Genomic DNA, 12,905 nt, shown 5'->3' on the forward strand with positions numbered 1-12,905 from the left:
GGTCAGTGGGCTAGGCGCACTGCGCGACGCCGCCGACGCCGTCCGTTACGTCGCCGCCTGTTCGCGCATGCGCCGTCGGCGCGGCCGGCGTCGCCTCATCTATCAGCGCGTCGGAGTCGACGGCGGTGGCCGAGCGCCCGGCGCACCGCCGGCCGGCCCCTTTCCGCCTAATTGACTGTGAAGTGTGCGGCGGAATGGCCGGTTTCCCAGCGACTCTCCAGCCACACGCCGGCAGTGGTGAGGGACTCTGTACCGCGCAGGGCGTTGCGCCGTGAGTAGGGGTGCTGCAGGATAATATGTTCTGCTACCCGCGGACGCAGGGAGGAGGGTGACAAGAGCTCCTAGAGGGGCACCCAGAGAACCATGGAGTTCTTGAGAAGGAAAGGCCCCGAAAGCAGGGAGAGCGAGACAACTGAAATGGAGAACTAACGTGACAACTTTTAGGGAGCATTTCGGCACATTTTTGGTGTACACGGCTTTAGTGTCGCACATGTTGGGCTTTACTGTCATGAAAATCGAAAAAAACGAAATCGTTAACAGAGATAATACGGAGATAGCACTATAAACGAGTTACAGATATAAAAATGGATTCGTTCCACATGCAAAGGACCCGGTAGTTCTCAACAACTTTTTCCTTTTTTGACGTGCTAGTATGGGCTTAATGTCATCTTTGTTTTCAAAGCATTAAGGCATGAAATGGTACCTTCGATATCGATCTCACTTCACAGCTTCATCAGCAATTTTAAGGCTTGGTCTCATATATAGGCGTAGGGAGGAACTGATATGTGCAGCCATGCCTGGCCATTAGTTAAACAATCACGCTTTATGTTTACACCAAGCAGGCAACCAGGCAAAACAGGATCAAAGGTGCAGCAGGCTGAACTCCTCACATCGCATGAACTCACTTCTTGCAAATGTCACCTTACGCCAGCACAACGCAGGCGGCACAAGCGAGAGCTGTAAATAACCCCAATACCGTAGCGGGCTGGTTCGGTATCAGTCTGCATGCCAGTCATGTTTGATATAAGCTTGCCATCGCGTCGGTGTCAGGTTCGGGTTCAGCACTCGCGAAACAGCGGGGAGCCGGCTCGCATCGAGCTCATGCAGATGCTGCGGGCGCTCCGCTGTGTGGTCTGCGCCAGATCGCGCTCTCCAGTCACGTCCCTGAGCCATACTGCGCCCGGATCCAGCTTAAGCGGAGGATCGCCGTACAAGCACAGTGCTGTTCCTGGCTCGGACCCCGCTCACACCACCGATGGCACCTGGCCGAGACCTGGCCGCGCCGGTCTTTGTCTGACCCGGATGCTGCTCACGACACGAATATACATCTGGCCCCGACCCAGCTCGCAACGCGGGGTGCGACACTGGACGCGATAACGCCAGCGGAGCCCGACCCGCGGCCAAGGGGGGGGGGGGGGTGGCGTCGCCCGTGACGGTCGGCGCCAGCGGCTGCCACGCTTAACAACATGAATTTGTTGAGTGCATCGGTGAACTTCAGTTCCGTTTTGTTTTTTGTAATGTCGTGAGCAGATCTCGTTCTCACCCCGGTGGCGCACCGGACCCGGATCCCACTCGCACCCCGGCGCGCACCGGACCCGGATCCCACTCGCACCCCGGTGCGTACCGGACCCGGATCCCACTCGCACCCTGGCAGCGCACCGGACCCGGATCCCACTCGCACCCCGGCGGCGCACCGGACCCGGATCCCATTCGCACCCCGGTGGCGCAACCGGACCCGGATCCCATTCGCCCCCGGCAGCGCACCAGACCCGGATCCCATTTGCCCCCGGCAGCGCACCGGACCTGAGTTTTACTCCCACCCTAGGGGTGCAGCGTGACCAGGCGCCGGCCGCGCCGCCGGGGTGCAGTGCCGGCTGTGACGAGCGCCGGCGGCTGTCGGCGGCGGGCGGACACCGTTACCCCGCGGCGCCGGACGCCGCTCAGGCAGGGGCGTCCCGTGCTGACCGGGCCCGACGGCAGCAGCGCCGCGACGACCACGGCTGGCGAAACTGAGCCCTGCTGCAGGGAGAGGGCCGACGTGGTGCAGGGCACTATGCCCCAGTGAAATGGCGTGGTCAAGTTTGATGGGTAGTGGTGGGTTCCCTTTCTGTTGGTGGAACAGGTGGCATCTTTCGTGCTTTGAACTGTCGTGCCCACTGACACTCTTACTCCTGACCATTGACAGTCTTGGAACTTGGGATGGTTCTCGATGTGCCATAGAAGTTCACGTATACTAATGACGGTTATGAAGAACGGTTCAGATCTTGGCTCAGTGTGCAGCGTGATGTCTTCTCTCTGTAACCTAAGACAGTGCGGAAGATCCTACAATGGAATGGCAGCTGGCTCAGCGACACTGGCAAAGCTGCTTAAGATTTTAAAGCAACTTGGTAAGAGTGTGGCTGTAGGCAAGAAGCTAAGGTTAACCTAAACGCATATCTATACTCCCTTGACTTCGAACTCTCGTAATCGATGGAAAGTAGCAAGAACAAATTGCCGCTTCTAGGCCACAGTTTCAAGGCTCGCATGGCTCAGTGCGCCCGGAACACCGCGGTTCAAAGTATCGGCCATTACCGTAAACAGACCCCACGCGACAGCTGCATACCCCAGCCAGACGGCCGCAGACAGCGGTCCGGTGGGAAGCCGCGGCGCGCCAAGCGAAATGTGCCAGGCGGGTATATCGAACACGAAATATGGGACGGCGGCGGCCGCCGCACCGTTCGCAAAACCACGCCAACGGGCGACGGTGGCCAGCGACGATCGTCTGACTCGACCCAGTTCGGCGCCGCAACGGTACAGAGCGATCAGAGAGGCACTGGGCTCAACGGCTTCATGCCTCTGTCGGAGGCAAACGCTGCAGTGTTTGCTCGACAGGTTACTCGTCGCTTGATCGGTGACAAAACCTATTCACTAGTGGTGAAAGCTTAGCTTTTTATCGCAGCTAGTCCCAGTTAACTGGTTTTTGAGCAGTTCGATATTGCTGTGCTATGTCAACAATGCACTTGAATCAGCCACAATCTCTCCGGTCGGGCGGTCCCAGCACCACTTAACCCCATCACCAACCAGCCACCCAGGCCCTCGACTGACCCGCTCCAGCAGCGTGCCGTGTTGTGGATGGGCACGTCACGAACACCAGCGCGCTGCCCGGCCCGGCAACGAGGCACGGCCGGCCGCACAGAGTGGCCTGCAGCCGGCGGGCTGGCTACGGCGCGTGACGGATGGCCCACGGCTGCAGCCGCTCTCCTAGATACTCATTGATGCCCGGCCCGGCCGCCGGCCCATACCACCCGGCTTTAACGTCCGCCGCTCTGGAAGGCTTCACACGGGCCGGCCGCAGCTTTGGAAGGCTTCACACGGGCCGGCCGCTCTGGAAGACTTCACCGCTCTGGCAGGCTTTAAACAGACCAGCCGCCGCTCTGGAAGGCTCCACACAAACCGGCCGCTGTGGAATACTTCACCGCTCTAGCAGGCTTTACACAGACCAGCCACCGCTCTGGAGGGCTCATTCAAACGGGCCGGCCGCAGCTCCAAAAGGCTTCACACAGACCGACGGCTCTGGAAGACTTCACCGCTCTGGCAGGCTTTACACAGACCAGCCGTCGCTCTGGGAGACTTAACACGGGCTGGCCGCTCGGGAAAGTTTCACCGCTCTGGCAGGCTTTACACAGACCAGCCGCTGCTTGGGAAGGCTTCATACAGACCGACCACTTTGGAAGACCGTCCGTACATAACCGAAGACTGCACGGCCACACAGAAACGGAATCGGGGCCTGGGAGCGCGGCGTGGTACAGGCACATAACGACGCTAGCGACTGCAAGGCGCGCGAGGTACGTAACGAGAAAGCCTGGGACTGCAACGCACCACAGGAACCATGCGGAGGCACGCTAGCCCGTAAGGTAGGCGAAGCAGCGGCCGAAAACGCTGGCAAAAGTGGATCATGCAAACACATTTCCGCAAATCAACGGCGGCGAAGCATACCTCTGATGCAGACATGCATAACTCATACGCTTTGGCTGTATGCTTAATTTCAGCATAATAGAAGCTGCCACCACAAGTATCAATTATCCCACCCGCTCCACAAATCACGACGGGAGCTGGGGATGACTAGCATTATCAGTGGCAAGCACCGCCATAATAATGCTCGGCCAGTGTCGCCGGGAGGGTCCCTGCAAGCCGCGACTAGGACGCACTCCACGGCCTGATAATGCATGGTCGGAGCGCGGTTATGATCCACGACGGCACGAGGCGGAGGTGGTTAGGAGCGCGTGCGACCGACTCCATTGAACGGAATCCCGAGACGGATGACGTCATGGCTCGGGTAGGCGTCGAAAGAGTGTGGGGAGGGGGAGGGCGTATGCAGTTGTTCAGTGTGCCACTAGCTGCAAGTAACGGGATTCAGCACTGGCGCATTTTAGATTGTCGGCGTCTTCCCCCCCCCCCCTCTCTCTCTCTCTCTCTCTCTCTCTCTCTCTCTCTCTCTCTCTCTCTCTCATTCTTCCTCCCTTTCTCTTGGAGAGAGAGACGCTTGGGTTTCTTGAAAACCACGTCATGCTCAAATTTTCATGAGTATACCGGACAGTGTTTTTTTTGCAGGTTCAGGCTTCCAAACCCTTAAGCTACAAGCGGTCCATTCCCAGTAGCAAAAGTGCAACATACTTCTTCAGTGTCAGCCTTGGGAGAAAAAATACATGACAATTCTTACTTAAGCACCATCTCACGGTAGTTATTCGGAAGCTGATGGCATACACACTGAACAGGTACTTACCCCTATTGCAAGGGTCAGCAGAATGGTGCGACGACAGGACTCAATTGCCATCTTGTAGCAGACGAAAAGCTCAGAAACTATCTGAAAAACGTAGATTATGGGTCACTATAACACCAAACAAAAACCACGCCATATGTGTTCCACAAACACTCACATATTCAGGGCTCATTGGAGTCATGGTGGTACACTAAAAAGTACTCCGCGTCACCCGATTTTTATCGCAGCTTTGAAATTGAGCCCGATGTTTGGTGCAGCAATTAGGGCCGCCACTCGAAAGATTATTTCTTTGTAAGCTGCCTTACGATATATTTGACCTTTCGCCAATTTTGATGGGAGGGACCAGCATCTCAGCACGTTGGTCCTGATCAGCAAATGCAAATTCAGTGGCTACTCGCATCACCATTACATACATTAACACGGCCTGAGGGACATGCCCTTGCTTAAGCACAATTACATTCACTGCCTCTGTGCTTACGTGCGCGCAATTAAGTTAGCCTATATTTGTTTTTCGATTTCATCTTTCGTCAGAGAACAGCTACTCAGGAATTGATCGCAAACGAATGGCATGGTTCCTGTGTTGACGCATCCGTCAGTTTTTCCTGCTGTCAAACGCCTGCCAGTGCCCGCGCAGACGTGCACTGGCACTGCGGACGAAATGCAGACATTCGTCTAGTGCCAGGTGCAGACGGATGCATGGGAGCCCCTGCCCAAATTTGCACCTCCACTCTCCTGGCGCATGCGCACACTGCTGTTTACCCGGCGCGGGCTTCCTCTTCCTTCCTCACTGCTCTGTCCCAAGTCGCGTTCTCCGCGTCAGCCTGTGTACCAAACCTCCCGCACTCTGCCTTCACCGCCCCTTCCATCTGGCCTCACCAAGTCCGCGTGGGCTCAGCTCCTCCCCTCTCTACCTCCTCCCGCGCTCTCGCCGCACACGCGCGTGTGTGCACGCCAGCGAGCGCCGCCACAGCCGTGGCGTGCTCGCAGCGCCGGCGGCGGCGTGCGCTGGCCGCCGCGCGCTCCGCACACCACCACTCCGGTCCCGTTAGTGGCTGCGGGCGGCGGCGGCGGCCGGCGCAGCGCCGCCGCGCGGACCATCGCCATTCATTCGGGGCGGCGGCACCGCCAGATAAATCAGCGAGCGCGGCCGTCGGCGACGACGCAGCGCCGCCGGCGGGCGTAGCTCAGCGGCGGGCGGGGCGAGACGGCCGTGAACGCCGCCCCTTTAACGGGGGAGGGCGCGGCGCGGAGCGGTGCGGCCGCGCCGCCGGCCGGCAACATGCAGTTAGAGCGCCGCCGCTCTGATAGGGGGATGGTCGCGCCTCGTTTTACGGAGGTAAAAAGCGGGCGCCGAGGCCGTAGCTGTTCTGATGCCGCTAGATGTGTCGTAAAGCCGAAGCGAGCGTTCCGCTGCAACGATACATCAGCGCCTGGCGCTGCACCGTTGCAGTGCACGCTGCAATGGTGACTGGCGTGACTCCGCGCATGAGCGTGACCGTCTGTGAACGGGGCCAGCGGATGACCACCAGCGCAAGTGAGGACTGAGCTGCTACTGCTGGGGTGCGAAGCCTCGAAATGAGGCGCAGACCGCTGCTGTCGAAGCACGGAGGTAACGCACTTCGCGGCGAGGGAGCTGAAGACGTGCCGAACGTATTGAAGATGTGTCGTGACTACGCCAGAGTCGAACAACGTGCCCCCCCCCCCCCCCCCGGCTGGACACCACCGCCATTCAGATCAGCGGATCCTCCGCCACCACGAGAACAGCCCAGCGACGTCTGTGACCACAGCCACGACGCCTGCTTGCGCGCACGACCCCGTAAACGAGGGGCAGACCGGCGCCGCGGACAGCCGGTGACGAAGCGGGCCGGGAGAGGCGGGCGCGGGGCGCGCGTGCCGCGGCGCCCGCTGGACCCGGCCGTGGGTGGTCGGTCACGGCTGACGCAGACCGTCGGCCTGTCGATGTGGCCGATTGATATTGCCGCCCGGGGCCGCCGGGCGACTTCATGTTTCATCTTTTGTTTGAATAATAATCGCCGCATGGTCGGTGATCGATAGCAGCCTGCCGGCCAAGACCCATCGGGCCTCCAGATGGCGTGACGGCCGCCAGTCCGCGCACCGGCACCGTATTGTGCTGGCACCGCGCCGACACCGCACCGGCACCGTACTGCGCTGGCAACGCGCCGACACCGCACCGGCACCGTACCGTCACCGTACCGCGCCGCACCGGTACTGCACCGCGCTGGCACCGCGCCGCACCGGCACTGCACCGCGCTGGTACCGCGCCGCACCGGCACCGCACCGGCACGGCACCGCACCGGCACGGCACCGCGCTGCACGGCATCGCACCACGCCGACATCGGCACCACGCCGCGATCCGCTAGGGTGAGTTGTCTACTCCCGGATGAGCCGTCTGCGAGCCCAGGCATCAGACAGATTAATGGTCTTGCTAGCAAGTGCAATGAGCGGAGGTTCATCTCTAAAAGTGCATAAACATATCAAGCAAAGTAGGCTGAAGATGCCGCTGCAGAAAGCCTCCGGGTTTGTGTCCACTTCTGTAATCGCTTTTGCACACGAGCTGACAAACCCCAGAATAGCTAAGACGAGCTGATATCGTAATGATAATGGTAGATGCAAATGGCCAGGAGATAGTTGACTCAGCAATGAGCATGTCTTCCCTGTAATTGCACCACCTCTGATGGCCGGCTCCCAGCCATTTCGCTCAGCGCGAGAGGTGGCAGTTAATTCCTGGCCACTTTGAGCGTCATGCAGCCATGATTTACAGCCCCGCCTCCAGAATATCACAGTCGGGCCGCCGCCGCGCGCCGAACGACGCGCGATAACCGCGGGGGACAGGCGGCTGAATCTCGGCAGCGGCGGCTGCCGCCGTGACCGGCTCGCTCGCGGCCACCGCCCGGCCGCCCCCAAAGCCCCGCTGCGTGGTCGCGCGGCGCCGCGCCGGCGGCCGTAGCGGCGGCGAGCCAGCCTGCTGCCACACCGGCCTCGGCAGGTGACCGACGGGTCAGCAGCGCCGGATATGACGTCATCACGCCCCGCTGCGGTCCGTGTGCTCTGTATTGTAATTAACCGGCCGAATGGGCATACGGCTTTCATGCAGGGTCACGAGTAATCGCCGTTTTGAGGCCACCAAGGAGCAATTTGCTCAGCCCGAATAAGGACTCAATCCGACTGATAAGAGCGTCTTTATCCAAGACAGCACTAGCTCTTCAGTTTTTCCTTTACGCGTTTGAGCTGCTTTTAAGGCGGGTAAACACACAATGATGTCCCACGCCGTGATTCATATTTTCTTGACGCTTAAGCTTCTGGAACCAGCTATGCAGACAACTCCAGATAAGGAACTATATCAGGGCAAATAACTCAACGCAGTAGTGGCACCCCAAATACGATTGACTAAGCTAATTTTTAACTGACGGCATCGTGTTTCAGAGTGCTCACGCTGGAACTTCAGGTGGGTGACAACGTACAGCTGGCACTGGCTATGTCTCGTGAGTTTCGTCGATGATCGGCAGGATCGGGACCATGAAAGCCTTCCTTCCCCAGTCCTGCTCAAACACCACGCCCACACCATTGTGTGGGCGACCCGCACACGCCAACACGTACAAACCCCAGCCGCCACAGCATGGCGGGTCAGTGTGCCACGCGTCCGCGGTGTGGTTTGTCGCTCGTGCGCCACGACCGCCGCGGCGGCCAGAGCGCGACGATCGCCGCGTTGTTGACACAATAACCGTTGTATCCGGGGTCGGCTGGCCAGATGGTGGACAGCACCATCTGTCGGGCGCCGGGCCGGACCGGACCGGACGCCGGCCGGACGGCGGACCGGACGGCGGCGGTGGTCACCACAAAACACGCGGCGCGCGCCTGCTTCCGTCCGCTGGTGGCACCGACCCGAGTCTGATGGCTGGTAACGGGTTGTTGCGAGGCGACAAACGGACGAGGCAGGGAAGCACGCTCGGACATTGGGTCGGAGATTACAGGGAAATCGGTCTTTGTAATCGTGCTGTTTTTCATCCACCACCACCGCGCCAGTACCCGAGTCGTCGGGGGTGGGAAGGAATGCTGCTGGACTCTGATTCTGGCGTATCGAGTGAACACATAACCAGTTATAGAGCTGGTATTGACTTTTGATACCATCCCAAGTAGGATATCTTCGCCCAGATTCCTGCTTTGCACACGAGCCCAAGATGTGTAGTGTCGGGTATTCGGTCTGTGTGTAATTCGCCGACTATCACCCAGTCGCACATTCCCTACCATGCGTTACGCCATCTGCCATTAAGTCGTTTAGAGCTGCTCGATACGAGTCTAAAATGCAAACAGTTTTGCTGCACCGCCCCTCCAAACTCACATCCATTGGACAGTGGACTATTCATAATTAAAAAGAACATGAAATACCGAACACGTCACATCTCAGTGGAAACAGTAAATGACGCAAACATGACAGGGCGCAGTGTAGTTAAACACGTGCCTGATAACTGTTATGGCTGTTAACTCCCAAATTACAGCTGACTGGTGGTAACTCCAATTCCTTGTCATTGTCCTCTGACCCCGCCATCGGTCCAACCGTTTCGCCCACTTCCGGCACTTGCGGCCCTCCGAGAAAATTGCTACCTGTGCGTATTGTCACTTCCAGAGCTGACACACAGGCCTAAACGCACCTGCGCCTCCCACGAGAACGCAGTTGCCACCTCCGTGGTTGGAGGCATTTGGTGCACTAATGCCTCCAAAATTAGTCCACACACGGCACAATCACCATGGGCGACACGACACGCTAGCCGGTCCCCAGCTGCTTGGGCGCAGATAGCCGGCTTTTCCTGCCAGGCTGGTTGAGTGCACGTGTATGAGCTGAGCAGGGGCGGGTGCCGAGGCAGACATATTCTGTGTCGGCGTGGTAGGTGCCTACGTGGGCAAATGCAGTCCGGGAAAAATGAGCGGGCAAGCTGAGTGTGTAAGCCTTGGAATGACAGGCTTCTAGCAGTGTAATCATCATTTTAAAACAGTATCTGTATCAACATCCAGGAAAATGTAAGCGTCTTAGGTTTGACCAAAACACCTAAAGCACCTATATCCCACCGTCGAATGCCTTTTAACAACAGTGGCAACGTGGCGCGCGAAACGCCACACAGCCAAATGCACCCCCGATCTGAAGTTTGCGGGCGCCACGCTGACGCTCGGTTTGGCGCGCTGTTCGGCCGTCGTACAGTGTGACGCGAGCCGTGCGATGACCGGCTCGTGTCGGTCCGGCCGGGCCGCGGCGTAGCTCCCACTCAACGGGACATGTGTGAGAAAAACCCGGCCCGCCCCGTTACTGAGCGTGCCTCCCTTTCTGACCCGGCCAAGGCCAGGCCGCGCCGGGGCGGCGGCGACACGCCTGCCGCACGTGCAGTGATGTTCAGGGCCCGGCGCCGGCACCGGTGCCGGCACGGCAGCGGCCTGTGGATGGATGGTGGCCGATCTGGGGCCCGCCACATTTTGTCTTTTGCACGGCACTGATGCCTGATTTCAATGCACCTGTGCAGCGCCGATGAGCATGTAGAGTGCCAGTTAGGTCAAGCTAGGCCTTGCATGGCTCGAGAGCTGCCAGCTCTTGATTCAGTGCCAGGACGGTCACACCTGCTATGTCCCACCCGGCCGGTCGTAAGAGGGCAGAGGGGCAGAGGGCACGTGATCAGCGGTTACTCCGGAACGGTCCGAGCTTGGACTCCCTGGAAGGCCGGACTGGACTCTCTGGAAGACATCGTGCCTAGGCGTAGAACTGTAATAAAAGTATATTCCAAATCTAAGGTGATCATACTGAAACCTGACGTAAGATATTCCATTACCCAAATGAATCCTGAGACCCTCGGCGTAGCTTTACAACGCAGGTAAAGCAATTACGCTTGCTAAAAATTCGGGAATAGTTCAGGCCACACAAGGAAAAATACCAAGCCTTCACCAACCAAAATCTCACATCAGCAAGGCAAAAGGTTAATCAAAAGTGCAGGACTGGTGAATCCATTCATGACGTTAATCGCTCATTTCAGATTCTGGCAGCCTTTACATTTCAATGTCCTGATCACTCCGCATTCACTTGATTTCTTACTAACGCATCATTTCGGATCATTCCCTTGCCAAAAGGACAGCCAAGCAGCGCGGCCGGCATTTGTGGCGCAGTCTGAGGAAGCCTTGCACCAGGCGGCCAGGATTGTAGGGCACGGAAGGATGTAGGTCAGCGGATCGGACGATTTTGCGCCGTGTGTCCAATGGCATTTACAGGTCCACTCCCACACCCTTTGCTGCGTTCCGCCCGTCCAATAATTGTTCTCGTGGTTTCTCCACCGTTACAAACCGTTAGCCACGTAATCCCCACCATACCAGACCGCAGTAGAGACGGAGCCCCACCCACTGATTACCGCGACTTTGGAGTCCGTCGGAGAGAAGCACGCGAACTTCGGGCGAGGAGTGAGCGTTATGTCCGCGATCAATAAGCACTAAAGAGCTGATAAATCGGCTCCCTCTTCCGATATGAAAATTACTACTTGTTTTGATCCCTTGCTATTACGTTTACCATCGGAATGCCTGTCCAATTTCCGGCTGTCGATCTGAGGGAAGGGCAGATGGAAGTCTCACCTGTCTTTTGGAAGAGAACCAGCGTTTCATTTACTGCTTCCAGTATTTTTACCTATGTGGGTGTTAATGAAAAAACAACCGTAGACGATTGTGTTGGTTTCAATTCACTCACTGCTGACGGGTTTAACCATCCGTGAGAACTTACACATCTCAGTGCACACCCATCCCATGAAGGAAATGTGCTCGCTGATAAGTGGTAGCAATGTGCTCCTGCCCTTGAGAAACCACTTACCATTGGTAATGATGTCTGCGTTTTGTGTTATCTCAGACCATGCCACTTCTTTTGCACCCGTACGATGAAGGTGGAAACTGGCTTGTTGGCGAGGGATAATGTTCACGCGAATCCATCAATAGAAAATATTCATCCTTTGAGCAGCACAAAACGGATGCAAGCACGATAACGCTTGAGCTCCTTGAGGATCGACTTTGCCATTTGCTCCTAAACTCCTTAGTTATGCACTCCTAATCGGAAAGGACCTTGGCTCAACATTTGAAATATCGACACCACGCTGCCAGCTGACGCTGTAAAATGCAGCGATCAGTACATTAAGTGTGCAGAACTTGGCAGGGGTGAGCGAAGTTGAAAAAACGGCGGGGTGCTCTGATCTTTGCACATCCAATAGTCAATGCAATGAATGCAAATTTAAGTGTGAATGCAAGCTAACAAACCACTGCAGCGCTATCAGCTCACGGACCCGACGATGGCGCAGCTCATGCACTCAGTGACCGCCAGACAAGCAGAGGTCGGCAGGCAGCAACCACCGGACACGCAGAGTGCAGGCAGGCGGTGACCGCCGGACACGTGGAGTGCCGGCAGGCGGTGACCGCCAGACACGCGGAGGTCAGCAGGCAGCACCGAGCCATCTTGCCTGCCTGCCTGCCTGCCATGCCTGCCGACCGGGGCCGAGACCGGTAGCGGTCTACAGGACTTGCCCCGACCGACGGACCCGACGTCAGACAAGCCCGGCTCACTCGCCTCAGCAGCAGCCGCTGCAGCGTGGGCAGCCTCCAAACCCTGCTCACTCACCTCGGCAGCAGCCGCTGCAGCGTGGGCAGCCTTTAGACCCGGCTCACTCACCTCGGCAGCAGCCGCTGCAGCGTGGGCAGCCTCCAGACCCGGCTCACTCACCTCGGCAGCAGCCGCTGCAGACGTGGGCAGCCTCCGGACCCGGCTATCCGCTGGCGCACACTCTCGCCACCGTCCGTACGTCGTCCGGCTGCATGGGCTCACCGGCACGCGCGCGCACAGACCTTCGCCTCCTCCCTGCCAGCCTCGACTGGCGAACGGACCGCTGCCGCCGCCGCCGCCGCCACTGCTGCCGCAAGATGGCGACCCCGTCGGCCGTCTGGCCGGCGGCGGCGGCGGCGGCGACGGTCTCGTGCTGGACACGGCTGTGATCGCCAGCGGCACGGCCACCGGGGACGTAACCGGGACGCGAGAGGGGCTGGGGAGCGGATGGGGACTCGATGGAGCCGTCAGTGCTGTCGCGTGTTTCCGAGTCCAGGACAATTACAATTAGGGGTC

At 58.4% G+C, this 12,905-nt stretch overlaps 1 pseudogene; it reads right to left on the minus strand.

The window, feature by feature from the left end:
• LOC119097307 (uncharacterized) overlaps positions 1-12,677 on the minus strand; it is a 31,321-nt pseudogene extending 18,644 nt beyond the window's left edge.
• Positions 12,678-12,905: the final 228 nt, after the last annotated feature.

This window comes from Pollicipes pollicipes, unplaced genomic scaffold (genome assembly GCF_011947565.3).
Source record: "Pollicipes pollicipes isolate AB1234 unplaced genomic scaffold, Ppol_2.1 Scaffold_4295;HRSCAF=5057_pilon_pilon_pilon, whole genome shotgun sequence".
NCBI lineage: Eukaryota > Metazoa > Arthropoda > Thecostraca > Pollicipedomorpha > Pollicipedidae > Pollicipes > Pollicipes pollicipes.